Below are 7,194 nucleotides of genomic sequence, written 5' to 3'. Positions count from 1 at the left end.
CTACATCGAGGACCCCTCACGTTTGCGCGATATGGGGGGCACCATAAATAAAATATACACTCATACCAACCAAGATCACGATTAGCCCACGCGACAAAACGAATCTACTCAAACATCATAGGATAACCATATATCATTAGGAAATAGTATATGGAGTTGAGCACCATGTTTAAGTAGATATTACAGCGGGGAGAAGGGATGTTACATTGCTGCATAGAGGGGGAGAGAGTTGGTGTTGATGGTCGCAAGATTGTTGATGTAGATCGTTGTCACGATCCTTGCCCCGACAGCGCTTCAACACCACAGGGAGAGAGGGGAGAGAGCCCCCTCCTTCTTCTACCTCCTTAGCCCCCCCCCCTTAGATGGGAGGAGTGTTCCCCCTCTGGTCCATGGCCTCCATGGCGGTGGAGGGGTGGGAGCCCTCCGAGATTGGATCTCCCTCTTTGTTCTCTTCTGTTTCGTGTTCCTGTTTTCTGACCCTTCACCGTTTCTTAAATTCCCGGAGATTCGTAACTCTGATTGCGCTGAAATTTTTACACGATTTTTTTCCATAAATTATCTTTCTTGCACCCGAAGAAGGGCCCCAACTGACTTACGGGGAGGGAATAAGACACCTACAAAATAATTCTTCGTAAATTTTTATCGCGTTTGGACTTTGTTTGATATGGATTTCTGCGAAACAAAAAACATGCAACAAACAGGAACTGGCACTGGGCACTAGATCAATAGGTTAGTCGAATAAATCATACAAAATGTTGCCAAAAGTATGTGAAAGTTATACAATATGAGCATGAAACAATCAAAAATTATAGATACGATGGAGACGTATCAGCATCCCCAAGCTTAATTCCTGCTCGTCTTCGAGTTGGTAAATGACAAAGAAATATAGAGAAGACAAAAAAGTAAGAAAGTCTAACACCGACGCGGCTAACCAATGGGTTATGGAGATGCCCATCAATTGATATCAATGCGATGAGTTCGTATTGCCATGCAACGAATGCACTAAGAGCTATAAGTGTATGAAACCTCAAAATGAAAACTAAGTGGGTGTGCATCTAATCCTATAATGAAAATTTCCCACTAGTATATGAAAGTGACAACATATGAGGCTCTTGATGACCCACAAGTATAGGGGATAAATTGTAGCTCTTTTCGATAAGTAAGAGTGTCGAACCCAACGAGGAGCAGAAGGAAATTACAAGTGGTTTTCAGCAAGGTAATGTCTGCAAGTGTTGAAATTGTATGTGACAGAGTAGTTTGATAGCAAGATAATTTGTAATGAGCAAGTAACGATAGTAGTAACAAAAGTGCAGCAAGGTAGCCCAATCCTTTTGAGGCAAAGGACAGGCCAAAACGGTCTCTTATGATAAGGGTACACGGGAATTTCATCTAGTCACTTTCATCATGTTGGTTCGATTTGTGTTCGCTACTTTGATAATTTGATATGTGGGTGGACCGGTGCTTAGGTGTTGTTCTTACTTGAACAAACCCCCTACTTATGATTAACCCTCCCGCAAGCATCCACAACTACGAGAAAAGTACTAAGAATAAATTCTAACCATGGCATTAAACTTTTGGATCCAATCGGTCCTCTATGGAATAGCGCATAAACTGGGGTTTAAGCTTCTGTCACTCTCGCAACCCATCATCTAATTGCTACTCCACAATGCATTCCCCTAGGCCCAAATACGGTGAAGTGTCATGTAGTAGACGTTCACAAGACACCACTAAGGGAATCACGACATACATACTATCAAAATATCGAACAAATATCAAGTTCACATGATTACTTGCAACATGATTTCTCCTGTGACCTCAAGAACAGAAGTAACTACTAACAAATGATAAACATGCTCATGATCATAGGAGTATTAAATAGCATATTGGATTTGAACATATAATCTTCCACCAAATAAACCATATAGTAATCAACTACATGATGTAATCAACACTACTATTCACCCACAAGCACCAATCTATAGTTCCGGTAACAAGATTGAACACAAGAGATGACCTAGGGTTTGAGATCAGATGGTGGTGTTGAAGATGTTGATGGATATTGCCCTCCCCAAGATGGGTGAGTTTTTGGTGATGGTGATGATAATGATTTCCCCCTCCGGGAGGGAAGTGCCCCTAGCGGAATCGCTCCGCCGGAGGGAAAAAGTGCTCCTGCCCAAGTTCCACCTCGAGGAGGCGGCGCACCATCCTGAAAGTCCTCTCCATATTTTTTTTCTAGGTCAAAATGACTTATATACCAGAAGATGGGCACTGGAGGTGGGCCGAGGAGAGCACAACCCACCAGGGCGCGCTTGGGCTCCCTGGCGCGCCCAGGTGGGTTGTGCCCACCTGGTGGGCCCCCTTTGGTACTTATTGGCTTCAATATTCCTCGTATATTCCATAAAAAATCGTCGTGAAGTTTCAGCTCATTTGGAGTTGTGCAGAATAGGTAGCCTGATGTAGCTTTTTCAGGTCCAGATTTCCAACTGCCGGAATTCTCCCTCTTGGTGTATACCTTGCATATTATGAGAGAAATGGCATTATAATTACTCAAAAATCTTTATTATGGATAAAAACATCATAAATAACAGTAAGAAAACATGATGCAAAATGGACGTATCAACTCCCCCAAGCTTAGACCTCGCTTGTCCTCAAGCGAAAACCGAAATTGAAAAACATGTCCACATGCTTTGAGAGAAAGGTGTCGATAAAAACAAAAGACATAGACGCATCATCTTGATTATCATAACAGAAATAAAATTAAACATAGGACTCTTATCATAGAAATTTTATCATATACTTCTCATGAATAAGTAACAGTTCATCACACAATCAAAGTATAAAGAAAAAACTCTATTAGAAACCAACAAACTATGTTCTCAGTCAACTTTGCAACTTCAATTCATCATATTTTTAGGAAGGGTAACGTATCGGAGCCTTTAGGAAAGTCCACATACTCAACCATCATATAGTCTTCTATATTTCCCTAATAATAAAACACAGGTTGAGTCAGCCAGGTTCACCGTCGCGGCAATTTGCGAAGAAGTCCCTGTGTTATTTGATATTCAACCTGTGCTCATGTACAAAAGTGAAAATGGTTCGCCATTCGAAAAAAAATCACATGCCTCCTCTCGTACTCCATGCCTCTGGCGCCAGCGGCGGCGACCCACCCCGTCATCCTTCTCGTCGTCCCTCTTGTCGGAGGCGGCCGACCAATGGTTGGTCAACCTCCATTCCCCCTCGCCCCCCGGCGCCCGCATCATCTACCACCACCAACCCCGCCGCCCCTCCCCTCCCCCAGCTCGATCTAGATTCCAACCCCACAAAAAAAGCTCGATCTAGATTCCTAACCCGTTCACCCCTCCCCTCTCCCAGCACAACATGCTCCGTCGGCGGCAATGGCGACTCCTTCTGGCCGGATAGAGGAGCCGAGGCCAGCAGGAACTCCCCCTCATCTGGTGGTATCCCCTTAGGAACTCCCCCGCGTGCGCATTGCAAGCACCTATTTGATGTTCTTCTTCCCATGTGAATTCCACATGTTATGTCAGTGGTACAGCTGCATGGATTGGCAGTATGTATTTCAGCTTGGGTTTAAAGGGGCAGTCTAGTGATATGAGAATTTTTACAAACTATCTAGGACCTCAAGTTCACATGGGTGTGCTTATTTACCTACTAACTACAGATGACACCGAGTAGAGCAATTAGTGCCATCTCTAGATTTCTATCATCATGTTGCTTCGTTTATCTTCATATAAGTTTCATTGGGAGATGCATGCATTAAACATAGTGTTTTTTTAGTGGGCATCAAACTTGGTTCAGATGGCTTTTGCTGTGAAAGAAAATTTATCTCTCTAAAGATCTGTACTCTGAATCCCAAATCTCATACTTGATTTTTTGGCATAAGAATAGATATCTATAGATCGCTGTTGTATGGATACAGTACAGATGAGATACTTGATTTCATTGCTCCAAGATCACTTACAGGAAATTGAACTTGCTGCGGAAGCATGGAGCATCCTAAGATCCCTGATGTGGTAGTTAGCTTCTTGCATGTTGCTTCCACATACATGCCAGTAGCTGGATGCCAACAATGCTACCAATGAGGTTTTAAGAGCCATGTGTCTAATTAGTTTGTTGGACTTAGTTTGTCATCCCGTTCTGGCTGAAAAGCAGCTAAGTTACAGCCTCCGTACATATGTATTTTGCCATTAAGAAGAAGTAAGCACTTACTATGATGTCCAAAGTCTTTGGGGTGTCTAGTTTGGCTTAATGTGACCCAACCAATTTTTGATTGTATCTTAGATTATTTTATGGATCCCATCAAAAACTACATGTATGCTCTGATAATGTAATGCTTGAGCCAAGTTAGATCCTATTTGGAACTACATCATCGACATTTTCAATACCTTTTTATTAGCTATTTCTTTGAAGCTTGAATTATGAAAAAGGATAAATATTGTGTAGCATGGTATGATATAATATAACAGTTCTATGATGTGTATATCCATGCATATAGAGAGGAGAAAGAATGTTCTATATTTTCTTATTATCATCTTAGCTATATTTTTAATTTTATGATTCTTTGTTGGTTTCTTATTTTTTTGTTCAATGCAGAAGAGAACACATTTCGGTACACCCACCATTATAATTTGTTCTATTGTTATATTGGTTTGGGGTTGCAGAACCTAAGATCTCAAGATAGCTGGGTACTTTTCCTGAAGAAACTATTGAGTCCCAGGTATTGTGATTCTCTATCTTTTTCAATGCTTCCATATGCCAGTGCTTGATTCCAAGTTCAATTACCACTTTATGCCAATTTAATGTTTATATCCATTCAGGTGGATCAACCTATGTTCACCTCATGTTTAGGTGTTTCCCAGCTAGGCAGCGATTTCTTCTTCCATAGACCAAACTGCGGGCATTCTCTTAAGTAGACCATTGACCTGCTTGAGGGAATGGTCGCAGAAAGTTGCCAATACAAGTAGGCATTTTTTCCTTTCTCATGTACATGCTTATTATGTGTGAATGTTGAAAGTTATTTCTACATATTCTATGTCCCTTGAGACTAAACAGTGTAGTTGCTCTGCATGAGTGTAATTTCGTTGATTCAGATTATTATCATAGATAATTTGCATAGTGGATTGTCATAAGTAATTTGCATTTTGATGTACCAACAGCCAAAGGGAGTCGTAATTTTTTGTTGATAATTCACATGACATGGTTCTAGCTTATTTATATTCGAGCCTCCAACAGGCTATGCATTCCCAATGTTTGGTGTGTGATTGACTTTTTTGTGTACACTAGGCCATCACTGAATACACGAGTATGATATCCATATCATTTCCGGTAAAAGGTGTTGAGATATTTTAGATCCTGTACAATCAGTATGATTTTATATCTATATGTTAACAAAAAATTTCAGGATGAAAAATATCCCTAGAACCAACATGAAAATTTGACCTGTTGGAAATTGAAAACAGTGGCTTACTTCAGCAGGCAAGCTTAAGAGATGGTTCACAATTAACATCTCAGTTCACAAATATGGCTCCTGATTTCCATCTCACAGGTTGATGAATACAGATGTTGTTATGTTGATTACATCTGCGTGTGCGCAAAGTGGTCATGGTGAATTAAAAATAACAAAAATAGAGGGCCCTCTTTTAAAGTGCTCGCAATTGTTTTTTAGTTTGATATGTCTCCACAATATGGTTGTGTGCATTTCTCAAATGCAGAGGCCCTATGATCTTCCTAACTTATCTAAAAAATATTATTCAACATTTAAGGCCTTGGATTACTGTCAGCTATGAGATGAAGTTCGGAGAAAGGAGCTAAAACTTGACTCACCAGGTCTGCTCTATATTGTACCATACAGTTCATATTTTGGTAGTCTTGCTTCTTCGGAAATTTATGAAATTCAAAGTTACCCTCGAAGTGGTAGAGAATGGACAAAACTAGAGCATGGGCCATTGTCAGCTTATGTGTTGGTAGGGCGATTCTTAGGCGCACCAAGAAACTAGTCCTGGACGAAGCCACTGCTTCGGTGGACAATGAAACCAATAACCTAATCCATAACACACTACAACATCATTTCTCAGGGTCAATTGTCATCATGACCATGCACAGAATCACCTCGGTCCTTCTTAACCATATAGTCTAGATTCTTGACAATGGTTGGCTATCATATTACCCCTTCATATCATTACCCATTTACTTTGTGGACTGATGAACACCGCCAAATGAAAATTGCAGGCCTGGCTGTGGAGTCTAGAGCAACCAAGGCCAGCCAAGTTGTTGGAAGACAAATTTTCTCTGTTCTCAAAGCTTGTGGTGGAATCCCTGATGAGGTTGATACACACTTGAGCCAGCATCACAAATGTTATCAAAATTAAATTTTACCTTATCCAAATTGTGGTATGCAAATATTAGAAAGGTACTACACCTCCCTGATTCATCGAATGTGGTATAGAAGCTGGCATGTAATATGTGAAATTTGTATTGCTAGGCACACTACCGGGCATCGAAGGATGTGTTGGCTCTTGACTTATTTCTGCAGGCGGCGGCACACCATGAACTAACTGGAGGAGCCAAACTGGATTTGTAGGCTTTTGCAAAGTGCTAGCACCTACAGATGATCTGAATTTTCCTATTGTAAATGTCATGAGGCATGAGCCACAACCTCTTCATAGAACATTAAAACAAAACATTGATCCCCATGTGGGTACACATTGTCCTTTTAATTTATTTTTCCAGTAGATGATTTTGGAAGATGTTTTTTTACTCCATGCCCTTTTGTGTACTAATTTTTTGGGTGAGCGCCACATAAGTTATATTGCTATACTGAAGTGTTGATATTAGTATATGTAGCAATAGAATATCGGGATGGTAGCTCTAGCCTCTGCCAGCATTCTGAAAATTGTAGCATCCTTTATACTAATATTAAATGTTTTTGGATGGTTCTTTTTCTTGAGTGGCTGCTCCCGTCCACTGCCTCCTTGATCTCAGGATCTACTCCTTCCCCACGTCTGCCCACGAGGATAGGGAGGCACAGCGGTGGCCACTAGCAGCGCCAGAAGGAGTGTCCATTAAGGCAGGATGGTGTGCAAGTTCCTCTTTTTTTCTAAGCTCAGGTTCCTCTTTCTTGTATGAGTTATTCTTAAGTATTGATTTGATTTGTAGGATTTACATTAGTTGGCTCAA

The 7,194-nt window shown here is 40.9% G+C and overlaps 1 long non-coding RNA gene across 3 annotated transcripts; it reads left to right on the top strand.

Annotated features, from left to right (window-relative positions):
* Positions 1–3,093: 3,093 nt before the first annotated feature.
* Positions 3,094–6,834, top strand: LOC125508453. Of its 3 annotated transcripts, XR_007283498.1 has the most exons (6): positions 3,094–3,458; positions 4,612–4,735; positions 4,836–4,978; positions 5,781–5,844; positions 6,247–6,427; positions 6,500–6,834. It is a non-coding gene; the product is annotated as an uncharacterized LOC125508453 (long non-coding RNA). The 3 variants fall into 3 exon arrangements; XR_007283499.1 differs by lacking the exon at positions 5,781–5,844 and having other exon boundaries at positions 3,095–3,455; XR_007283497.1 differs by lacking the exon at positions 5,781–5,844 and having other exon boundaries at positions 3,097–3,458.
* Positions 6,835–7,194: the final 360 nt, after the last annotated feature.

Source organism: Triticum urartu, chromosome 5 (assembly GCF_003073215.2).
Source record: "Triticum urartu cultivar G1812 chromosome 5, Tu2.1, whole genome shotgun sequence".
In the NCBI taxonomy this organism is placed as follows: domain Eukaryota; kingdom Viridiplantae; phylum Streptophyta; class Magnoliopsida; order Poales; family Poaceae; genus Triticum; species Triticum urartu.
This window is presented reverse-complemented; position numbering and strand designations above follow the sequence as displayed.